Raw genomic sequence first — 11,931 nt, forward strand, 5'->3', positions numbered from 1 at the left:
AGGATCAGGGAGTGTGGAAAAAGCTGTATGAAAGACCACAGCCTGAGACCTTGGAGAGCCACTGAAGACATAGAAACATCAGAAGATCCCTGCTGGATCAAACCAGCGTTCCATTCAGCTCAGCATCCTGTCTCACACATCGGCCCACTTAGATAAGTTGTGGGTGCCAGGTGATAACCTATTCACCAGGGTTGAGGCTAAACGGTTTTGTGATGTTTGTGCCCTTTTTTGGTTGTGCTTGAAACTTCCTTTTATCGACTGCCCCTCGTTTTACCGAGCCTCTTACTCTGCCGTTTGGTTCTCCTGCTTTTATTGATTTTTGTAATCATTTTTACTCCTGTGATTGCATTAACGTTGTACGCTGCGTCAAGCTTTTTCCGAGAACGTGGCTTGCAAGGACCTTAAATAAGGGAAACGGCGGATAAAATACACCGGAATAGGCTCAAGTGTCATTATGTAAGCAGCGGTGATTTTCGACAGAGCTATCCTGCCCGACTTGTGAACATATGAAGCTGCCTTATACTGAATCAGACTCTCGGTCCATCAAAGTCAGTATTGTCTACTCAGACTGGCAGCGGCTCTCCAGGGTCCCAAGCGGAGGTTTTTCACGCCTACTTGCCTGGACCTTTTTTAGTTGGAGATGCCAGGGATTGAACCTGGGACCTTCTGCTTACTGAGCAGATGCTCTACCACTGAGCCACAGCCCCATTCATGGCTCTCCATGGTCTCAAGCTGAGGTTCTTCACGCCTACTTGCCTGGACCCTTTTTAGTTGGAGATGCCGGGGATTGAACCTGGGACCTTCTGCTTACCGAGCAGATGCTCTACCACTGAGCCACAGCCCCATTCATGGCTCTCCAGGGTCTCAAGCTGAGGTTCTTCACACCTACTTGCCTGGACCCTTTTTAGTTGGAGATGCCGGGGATTGAACCAGGGACCTTCTGCTTACCGAGCAGATGCTCTACCACTGAGCCACAGCCCCATTCATGGCTCTACAGGGTCTCAAGCTGAAGTTTTTCACGCCTACTTGCCTGGACCCTTTTCAGTTGGAGATGCCAAGGATTGATCCTGGGACCTTCTGCTTACCAAGCAGATGCTCTACCACTGAGCCACCATCCCTCCCCTGCTCTCCAGGGTCCCAAGCTGAGGTTTTTCAAGCCTACTTGCCTGAACTCTTTTCAGTTGGAGATGCCAGGGTTTGATCCTGGGACCTTCTGCTTCCCAAGCAGATGCTCTACCACTGAGCCACCATCCCTCCCTTGCTCTCCAGGGTCTCAAGCTGAGGTTTTTCACACCTACTTGCCTGGACCCTTTTTTGGGGATGCCAGGGATTGAACATGGGACCTTCTGCTTCCCAAGCAGATGCTCTACCACTGAGCCACTGTCCCTCCCCTGCTCTCCAGGGTCTCAAGCTGAGGTTTTTCATGCCTACTTGCCTGGACCCTTTTTTGGAGATGCCAGGGATTGAACCTGGGACCTTCTGCTTCCCAAGCAGATGCTCTACCACTAAGCCACCGTCCCTCCCTGAGGCTGGTGTGGCCCACCAGCCGCAAATTGCAGCTTGCTAGATTCTTGGAAATGCCCAGTTCCAGGCAGGCAGTAAAATTGGGCAGTTGAGTGAGGTCCTACTGGGCCATGGTACCTAACTAGGGTTGTCAGCTCTGGGTTGAGAAATAACTGGAGATTTGGGATGGAGACTGAGGAGGGTGAGGTTTAGGGAGGGACGTCGATTGGGGGATAATGCCAGAGTTCACCTTCCAAAGTGGCCATTTTCTCTCTCTCTCTCTCTCTCTTTTATTTTTGTATATTTTTAGGGGTGAGGGTGTGTCTGCACCTGGAAGTCGTGGCAACTTCTGGTGACTGACCCCTACTGGGAGCCTGGAGGATGTTCAGAGAGGTGGCTGAGTAGAGCCTGCCCCTGCCCCCCTGACTAGGTATTTCAAGGACAGTCTCCCATCCAAGTAGTTGCCCCTCCTTAACTTCCAAGATCTTATGACATCGGGCTTGCTTGGACTCTCCAGGTCTGGTAAAGTGGCCATCTCCTCCAAGGGAAGAGATCTCTGTCACCTGGAGATCAGTTGTAATCCCAGGGGGTCTCCAGCCATCACCTGGAGTCTGGCAACCCTACTTGCAGGATAGGCTAGGTACATCTTGGTAGGTCATCATTTCAGGGGGGAGGGGCATCTGAAGTTTATGCCGCTGTTTGCTTGTCAGCTTGCTGGAGGGAAAGTGTAGAGGACTGGGGAAGGCAATGGCAAACCACCCCGTAAAAAGTCTGCCGTGAAAACGTTGTGAAAGCAACGCCACCCCAGAGTCGGAAACGACTGGTGCTTGCTTTTCCTTGCTTGTCCTTTGCCTTGCTTGTCACGCCTGGGGATTCTGTTCTGTCAATACCACCATTAACCACCTTCTGAAAGGGGCAGCAAAGAGTTTCCATTGGAAGGAGCAGCTGAAATGCTGCATTTCCATCAAGGCGGTATGAAATGCTGAATTCCCAGCATTTCCTTACACGGGGGAATACCTGTGAGTTTCCAAGAGGAGGGGTGTGGGTGTATAGGGAAAGGTCACTATATTTATCTTATGGAATGCTGAAATGTCACATAAAGCTGCTTCTTCGTTGCCTTTTGGCTCTACTGTCAATGGGTTTTAGGCCTGCCAAATCTGGATAGGGAAATTCCTGGAGGTTTTTTTTGGGGGGGGGGGGGCAAAGCCTGGGGAGGGTGAGGTTTGGGGAGGGAAGGGAAGGGACCTCAGCGAGGTAGGATGCTCTTGAGTCCACTGTCCAAAGCAGCCATCTTCTTCAGGGGAACTGATCTCCATAACCTGAAGACCAGTTAGAGTTCCCAGAGATGTCCAGCCACTACCTGAAAGGAGGATGAAGAGGAGCTTGGATTTATGCCCCACCAGTCTCAGCAGTTTACAATCTCCTTCCCTTCCTCTCCCAACAACAGGCATCCTGTGAGGTAGGTGCGGCTGAGAGAGCTCTGAGAGAACTGCTCTTGAGAGAACAGCTCTGAGAGAACTGTGGCTTGCCCAAGATCACCCAGCAGCTAGCTGCACGTGGAGGAAGAAGGGTGAGGAATCAAGGCCAGTTCTCTTAGATTAGAGTCTGCGCTCTTAACCAAAGTGGCTCTCAAAGTATATTAAACTGCTGCAGGCTGAGTCAGCACGGAAGAACTGCAGCTAAGTCCAGTGGATGGATCAGCAGGCCTGGCGAGCAAAAGAAGGTGCCATTTTCTGGCCATATTCTCCAAGCGCACTGATGATCTCTGTTGGCTGGAGTTCATTCGGAAACCCAGGTCTCCAGGCCCCACCTGGAGGTTGGCAAGCTTATGCATTTAAGGGCAAGATGCTGTGGTGGGGGTCGGACTGCCACTGACGGGTGGGGGGTTGGGTTGCCAAGGCTAGGTTGGGAAACTTATGGAGATTTGAGGGGTGGAGCCTGGGGAGAGCAAGGGACCCCAGTGGGGTACACGGCCACAGGCTCCACCCTCCAAAACATCAGTTTTATCCAAGGGATCCGATCTCTGTAGTCTGGAGATGAGCTGTACTTGCAGGGGATTTCCAGGCCCCACCTGGAGGCTGGTAAAGGGAGAGAGGTCACTTGTAGGATAGGCTGGGAAACTCCTCGAGATTTGGGGATGGAGCCTGGCACGGCAGAGACTTCGATGTCACAGGGCCCAGCCTCCAAAGCAGCTGCCCCCGATGGAACCAACCTCTGCAGTCTGAGATGAGCCGTAATTCAGGCCCCACCTGGAGGGTGGCATCCCCAGTTCATGGAGGACTGAGGCCGCCGTCTCCAGCCGGGAATCACAACCGAAGGCCCCCTTCTTTGCAGAGGTTGGTTCCATCGGGGGCCTTCGGTTGTGATTCCCGGCTGGAGACGGCGGGGCCTTCTTTGGCGCCTGCTTGCGCCTCGCACCCGCCCACCCGCCAAGGTCAGGGCGCACCGCGGGCGCGCTCCGTCCCCAGCAGCTTCAGCCTCCCCCGCCTCTCCTCCCCCCCTCCCCTCCCCTTCCGGACCCTGGAAAGTGGAGCAAAAGCGCCGCCGCCGCCGCTCCCTCCTTCCTTCCCCGCCGGGTCCTGCTCGCAAGCGCGCCCGGCGAGTCAACAAGAGGCCGCCCTCCCGCCTCGCCTCGCCTCGCCTGGGATTCCGGGAAAGCTGCGCCGCGCCTCCCTCCCCCGAGCGCCGCCGGTCAGATGAAAGGCGAGCGGCATCGATCTGCCAGCGGGGGAGTCTCGCCGCGCCGCGCTGCGCCGTCTGGAGCGGGCGGAGGAGGAAGGAGGGGGCGGCGGCGGCGGCTCCACGCGGGAGGCCCGCGACTGCCGGCCGCAACTGGCAAGCCGCAGCCGAGCCCGGAGGCGCCCTGACCTCGCCGCCCAGGAGGCGCAGCGTCTGCCCAGCCCGGCCGGCCTCTCTCGGTGCAGTGCCTCCAAAGGGAAGGAAGGGAGCCAGGTGCTTGGGGGCGAGCCCAGGCAGGCAGGCGGGGTGGCAAGTGGAAATTCCATGGCCAGAGGCCGCAGTGAGGACCCAGGCTCCTTCGAAGATTGGCAGCATCTTGGGAGCCATGTTCCCTCTAAGCTGCAGAGTCTTGTGAGCAAAAATTCTTCTTGGTGAGCTACTGGCATTCAAGTTGAACAAAGCAGGAGTCAAGTCTCACCTTGAAGCCCAACCAGTTTTTATTTAGAACGTAAGCTTTCCTGTGCTCTTAAGCACAAGTGAGTGTGCTCTGGGGCCATTTTTCCTGAGCTAAGGCAAAAATGTGTGAGCCGGAGGAGGCTAAAAATCTGTGAGCTAGCTCACGCTAACTCAGCGAACACTGCTCGTGAACAAAAATTCTACTTTGTGACCTACAGGCATTGAAATTGTGAGCTACTGCATCAATTAGCTTGCTCTGGGGCCGTTTTTCCTGGGATAAGTCAAAACTATGTGAGCCAGAGGCTAAAAAACTCTGCTCTAGCCCATACTAACTCAGCTTAGAGGGAACACTGGTGAGGACTCCGGGTCGCCAACTTCCAGGTGAGGGCTGGTGCTCTGTTGTAATGCCTGTGGCTCTCCAGGCTACACAAATCACTTGCTCACTTATTTTTCAGAAGAAAGATCCAGGTGGGCAGTCAGGATGGTCTGAAGCAACGTGATAAAGTGAGAGGCCAGAAGCACCTTTTAAGACCAACCAAGTTTTATTCAGGATGTGAGCTTTTGTGTGCGTACACACATTTGCCAATCAAAAGTGACAAAGTTTGCGTGCACACAAAAGAGAGTTCGACCAGATTGAGGCCAGAGCTAAAAAAAAGCCCTGCCCCTGGTTGAGGACAGCCGGATTGTTCTGAAGCCGGGGACTACCAGTAAATGGTTGGATGAGCAAAATGCTCTCTGCAAGGTATATAGCAGGGGTGGCCAACGGTAGCTCTCCAGATGTTTTTTGCCTAAAAACTCCCATCAGCCCCAGCCAGCATGACTCCCATCACCCCCAACCAGCATGATGGGAGTTGTAGGCAAAAAACAACTGGAGAGCTACCGTTGGCCACCCCTGGTGTGTGAGGAAAGGCAGTCCCATATAAGATGCGTCTGTGTTTACACCTGCAATGAAACATGGGAAGCACCCATAAGCTAGAGGTTTGTTTCATTTTAAAACCCAAATGGTTGGAAACTTTTTTTTTTTAAGAACACTGCCCAATGTTTGTGTTTTAGTTATTTTTTCACTAGCTTGGGTGTACTAGTATTACCTCCCCCCTCAATCTAGTTGTTCCGTAGGCTTCCACCAATGGCTTTTATTTTAAGCTGCTAACTCCTGGCAACAGCCTTAGTGGGAAGGAGGGGCTCCGGAAACATTCTAGGCTCATTGGCAGCTGATTTCTCAGCCGCGCTGGAGAGAAGCCTTGTTCCTAATGAAATTGATGATCCCACTCTAGGTTCCCCGGGTGCTGGTCTCTCCTCCTGCTTACCGCGGGAGAGAAAACGGCTCTTGGAAGCACCTTCCCTCTTTCAGCCTGGTGTCGCTGGGATTGCAGACTCTGTGCCGGGAAAGTCCTGGAGATGTAGGGGTGGAACTTGGGGAGGGGGCTTGCCTTGGTGGATTATAATGCTATAGAGCAGGGGTGGCCAAACTTGCTTAACATAAGAGCCACACAGAATAAACGTCACATGTTTGAGAGCCGCAAGACATGAACATCAGATGTTTGAGAGCTGCAAGACAGAAAGAAGGCAAAGAGGAGGAGGAGAGAGAGGGGAAAGAAAGCAACTTTAAATGCAATCTCCAAGCTGCCAGCTGGCTTGGCTTGGAGAAATGATATGAGGAGACAGATGCCAAGTCAGCCAATGGGGTGGGGTGGGGGGGTTTCAAGAGCCACACAATTTCTGTGAAAGAGCCACATGCGGCTCCTGAGGTGCAGTTTGGCCACCCCTGCCATAGAGCCCACCCTCCAAAAAGCCATTCTCCCCCCCCCCCTCAGGGGAACTGATCTTGGTAGTTTGGAGATCGGCGGTAATTTTAGGGAATCTCCAGACCACACGTAGGGGCTGGCACCCCTGCATGTAGCCTTTGTGGCTAGCAAATCCAAGAGATTCCTGGTTCAGATTCCACCTCTTGCGTGAATTAAGTTAAGCAAGTTACACTCAGTGCCTCATTTTACTATTTGCTTAATGCCAGGCCTCATTTGGGGCAGGAGCTCACAGGAGCGGAGCTCCGGAACCTCTAAGTTTTATTGTGCTTTCTTTCTTACTCCCCCCCCCCACCCCCGGAAAAAAAAAAAACTTGCTTCTGGGCTTCCTTGTTCAAACCCCTGTGAGACTTTTGCTGAACACTTAGATTGGACAAACTTTCTAAAAAAAATGTCCACAAAAAATGGGGAAATAACCAAAATGTATAAAGCAGACAGATGGAAGTCTTCCTCATGCCACTGTGGCAACACAGAAGAAGAAGATATTGGATTTATATCCCGCCCTCCACTCCGAAGAGTCTCAGAGCGGCTCACAATCTCCTTTACCTTCCTCCCCCACAACAGACACCCTGTGAGGTAGATGAAGATATTGGATTTATATCCCACCCTCCACCCCGAAGAGTCTCAGAGCGGCTCACGATCTCCTTGACCTTCCTCCCCCACAACAGACACCCTGTGAGGTGGGTGGGGCTGGAGAGGGCTCTCACAGCAGCTCCCCTTTCAAGGACAACTCTGCCAGAGTTATGGCTGACCCAAGGCCATTCCAGCAGGTGCAAGTGGAGGAGTGGGGAATCAAACCCGGTTCTCCCAGATAAGAGTCCGCACACTTAACCACCACACCAAACTGACAGGAGAAAGTGATTTAAAAAGTATGATGGGAGTAAGGTTTTATTCTGACGAATTTGAGCTGATATTATTTAGTACACCTTCCGATGATGCCAGGGGTGTGTGGCATAGGCAAATGTTAAGCAAATGAGTTCTGGCACCTGGCTCCAGGGGCTGTTGTAGGAATTGCAGTAGGGTTGCCAGGTTGACGTAGACCACAAGCAGGGGGTGGGGGGGCATGGTTGCCAGATCCAGGTTGGGAAACTCCTGGAGATCTGGGGATGGAGCGTGGGGAGGTCAGAGGCCTTAGTGGGATGCATTGACATGGAGTCCACCCTCCAAAGCATCCTTTTTCTCCAGGGGACCAGATCTCTGTAGTCTGGGGATGAGCTGTAATTCCAGGGGATCCCCAGGTCCCACCTGGAGGCTGGCATCCCTGGTAGGCCAGCCATGTTGGTCTTGTTGGAAGAGAAGGACTTGGCACTGCCCTTTGGCCTCAGCCTGGAGTGGGGGGTGGGGGTCACAAGCAACGTTCCCTCTAAGCTGCAGAGTCTTATGAGCAAAAATTCTGCTTTGTGAGCTACCGGCATTAAAGCTGTGAGCTACTGCATGAATTAGTGTGCTCTGGGGTCATCCTTCCTGAGCTAAGACAAAAATGTGTGAGCTGGAGGCTAAGAATCTGTGAGCTCGCTCACGCTAACTCAGCTTAGAGGGAACACTGGTCACAAGAGAGTGAGTTAGATAGACGGGCGCACTGTGGGTTTCCTTCCTTCTTACCTTCCTGCTTACCCTTTGGTGTGTAGACTGATTATTCTTAGGGAGCAGTTTCCTCTCTGCTGCACACCCACTTCCTCTCACCCACACACATAGCAGGTGCATCATGGAGGCTAGCCGTGTGTCCAGAATCCAGCAGCAGCCAGTTAGCTAGAATAGGCAATCCTTTTCTGTCACCTGCACTTTGGTGTAGCGTTTAAGAGCTACGGACTCTAATCTCGAGAACTGGGTTTGATTCCCCACTCCTCCTCATGCAGCCAGCGGAGTGACCTTGGGTCAGCCGTGACTCTCTCCGAGCTGTTCTGCTCAAGAGCAGTTTCTGTCAGAGCTCTCTCAGCCCCACTGACCTCACAGGGTGCCTGTTGTAGGGAGGGAAAGGAGATAGTAAACCGCTCTGAGACTCCAAGTGAAAGGCAGGGTATTAAGCCAATCTCCTCCTCTTCTGCTGCTGCTGTTTCATTTATGTGTGTTTATTACAGATGTGAAAATGGCTTTTAATAGTTTGCACCCTCTTTGGGGGACCGCACGTGCCAAAATAAGTGCTTTAAGAAATAAACATGTAAATGTCTCCAGTTGGGGCCAAGTTTTGTGAGAGGAAGCCCCCCAGCAACCTTAGATATCGAGTTCAGGGTTCCCCAGCATGGTGCCCAAGGGCACCATCAGGGGCAGTGCTGGGGTTTTTGTTGCCCCAGGCCACTGCCTCCCTGTGGCCTCCTTTCTGGTCCCTGTCCCCCATGGGGGTGGATCTTTAAAAGGGGTGAGGGAGCTGCTTGTGCCACCTCCCTGCTAGGTGGAGAAGCAGCAGAAGCAGCTAACCTGCCTCCCTTCCCATTTAAGGACCACCTCTGATCAGCTGTTCGGCAGGGCCTTTAAATGGTGGGGAGGGGGTCGCTGGCACCTTAAATGGGAGGGGAGGCAGATTAGCTGCTTCTGCTGCTTCTCCACCTAGCGGGGAGGTGGCAGAAGCAGCTGATCCCAGGCAGGTGAAAGAGGCAGCTCTGCACCTCTGTCTCGCTCTCAGGCTGCCTTCCCTTGCAGGGGAGGCAGCCTAGGAGTGAGGCTGATCCGCCTCTTTCCTCCACCTGGGTCTTGGGTGGGCGAAAGAGGCAGCGCTGTGTCAGCTGGCATGTGAGGAGAGGGTGCCTAGCAGCACCTCATAGGCCATGTGGCACCCTAGGCAGCCACTTACATGGCCTACTCCCACACGCTAGCCATGGGCACCATGATGCATCCTGACACTTTTTCTCGCACCCACCACCAAGTATTTGTAGGAAGTGGGTGGAGCCTGATACAGATTTTGCCCGGCAATACAGCTATTGAAGATCTGATTGGCTGTGAATATTTTTTTTTAAGTTTTTGCTTCAGCAGCAACTGCCAGCACAGCCCAGGAATCTTCACTGTCTGAGTGCTGTAAAGCTACAGAATCCTTTTGTGACGGGCACCGCCTCCTGCGGCAGCCATTTTGTGTCTGCGCTTACTGTGCTGTGTCAGAATTCTACAGGTGCCTGCAGGCTCAAAAGGGTTTTTGACAGCTTTTAAAAACTGTGTTGTTTACAGCTCTTTATCTGACGCTGTTAGATTGTAGGTTGGATTTGATTTGTCTTTGCCTGTTGATCACTCTCTGCTCTGTTCCAGTAGCCCATGTGTTTCATTACCGTATGTGAACTGTTGTTCTAATCTTACAGTGTTCCTAAATTTTGCACTTATTTTTAATTCAATAAATTTTTATTTTATTTTTTATTTTTTTAAAGGCTTGGGGAGCCCTGATCTAGCCTCCCCTCCAAGTCCGCAGATAGAAACAATGATGAATTGTTATCTGCATGAAAGGCAAAATTTGACAGTTATCCGAAAGTGCTTTTTAAATTTCTGGATGGAAAGCCATCTGAGTAGCGGATGACAGGTGGCGCATGAAACCTGGATTTGCACCAGACTTCTCAGATTTTTACTAGTTGGTGGCATTGAAAGTATTTGTCCTTGGTGGCCCCGATCCAGGAAAACTGTGTAGACACAGATGTGCCTCCTTTTAAGTTTCTCGTGCCACCACTAGCTTCTTTCCAGATTCTCTTCTGTTTGGTTTTTCCATACGTGCTGAGATGAAAATAGGGGCTATCCTGTATTCCATCACATTCAGCATTCAAAGTCTGTTCTCTTAATCAGCCGGCATTGTTCAGGAGTGTTTTTTCAGGTAGTCATTTCTAACTCCTGTGCTGTGAGATTTCAGTATTTAAAGGCCTGTGAGCCCCAATAACCACTTGCAGAAAAGGTTGCCTGTTGTATCTCTCAGTGACTCTTTGGGCTTTCTATTGCAATTTCACTTCCTGTTGTCATGAGTTAATTAAATGAATGTATATGCATGCTGATGTTTAGCCAGTGAGAGGTATAGCCAAGGAGAATGTTTGCACGTACTTCCCGCTCAGGCTGGGTGTCAATATGTATGGTGACCATTGAAGGAAAGCCCTAATAGGCTAATCCATATATTTGGGAGGTGGTCTGAGGGAAACCATTTGGTCAGTTTTATTGCCCTTTGTGTAAAGCCCTCAGCTCTCCATGCAGTTAGAGTTTGGACTCAAGAGAGTTGAGATGTAGTCTAGAGACTAGATAGGATAATGAATCCTTATTTGTTTTCTAGAAATCCCAGTCACCTTTTCCTCATAGTAAAAGTAAACTACTTTATTCTTAAGCTAAACCGTGTACCTGGCTTGTTTATGTGTGGTTCTCTCCACACAACTCTGCTAAAGTATCTGTAAACCCTAACAAAAGGTTGTGGGCCACAGTGAGCTTCATAGCTGCGAGCAAAAAACCAAGGCAATTAGCTAAGAAAGGTAAAGAAGAGCTCAGGTCTATTGTTCACGGATTTGCATCTGAAGGAATTCCTTTCCCATCGCTCCTGGTCGCTGGCTGGCCGCTTGGGAACAAAGAACGGATTCTCTTTGATGTTCTGTCGGAGAAGAAGACCCAGACAGAGGCAAGCGCCTGCAAGTTCTGCAAGAGCATCTTCCGCTGAGGAAAGAATGACATTACAGCCACCAGAGCAGGTTGTATACAATATGGAAGGTTCCCCTAAGCTTAGCATCCCTAAATTGTCCAAGGATAACTTCCTTTTATGGAAAATGGCAATTGAGTGTGCTCTGGGTGTGCAACAGTTAAAATATGTCCTGGACTATGTAATTCCAGAGGATTTGTCTCAAGAGCGAAGAGATAAATTTGATGCAGACGAGCTTAAAGCCAAGCTGCTGATTCTAAGTTCAGTCTCATCCCAAGAGACAGCCATTGTTGTTAATTGTGACCACATAAAGGAGATTTGGAATAATCTGAATTCAAAGTACGGGCAACGCACCTTTATCCAGAGGCAGTATCTGCGCAAACGCCTCTACTCCCTCAGTCTTGCCCCAGGGGGTGATATCTCAGATCACCTAGATAGAATTCTGGCTCTTGTAGCTGAATTAAGATCAGCCGGAGGTACAGTTTCCACTGAGGAACTTCAGGCAGTCATTGTCTCCTCATTTCCAGAGTCTTATGAGAGCATATTGGCCCCAGTTGAATCCAGAGAAGAGATTGATATTGATTTCACGATTGCATATTTGAGAGATTGGAGTGTTAAACGGAAACTCTCTAAAATGTCAAGCCAAATGCAAGCGTTGGCTGTGAAGGAGGAGAGAGGGACCAGAGATCAAAGGACCTGTTATAAATGCCTCAGGCCAGGGCACATAGCAAGATTTTGTAAATCAAAGCAAGGCAGATTTAAAGGTAATGGCCCGGCCTTCTCACACAAAGGAGGAGGTGTGCCTCAACAGGGGGCTACTAGCTCACAGACAAAGGAAAAGCCACGAGCTGAAGTTTCGTTTATGCTAAAAGCTGATGACTATGCAAAGAAAGCCTTTTTGCTGGATAC

At 51.0% G+C, this 11,931-nt stretch overlaps 1 non-coding gene across 1 annotated transcript; it reads right to left on the reverse strand.

The window, feature by feature from the left end:
• Positions 1-635: 635 nt before the first annotated feature.
• Positions 636-707, reverse strand: TRNAT-AGU (transfer RNA threonine (anticodon AGU)). Its single transcript has one exon. It is a non-coding gene; the product is annotated as a tRNA-Thr (tRNA).
• Positions 708-11,931: the final 11,224 nt, after the last annotated feature.

The sequence above is a fragment of the Heteronotia binoei genome, chromosome 18 (genome assembly GCF_032191835.1).
Source record: "Heteronotia binoei isolate CCM8104 ecotype False Entrance Well chromosome 18, APGP_CSIRO_Hbin_v1, whole genome shotgun sequence".
Taxonomy (NCBI): Eukaryota; Metazoa; Chordata; class Lepidosauria; order Squamata; family Gekkonidae; genus Heteronotia; species Heteronotia binoei.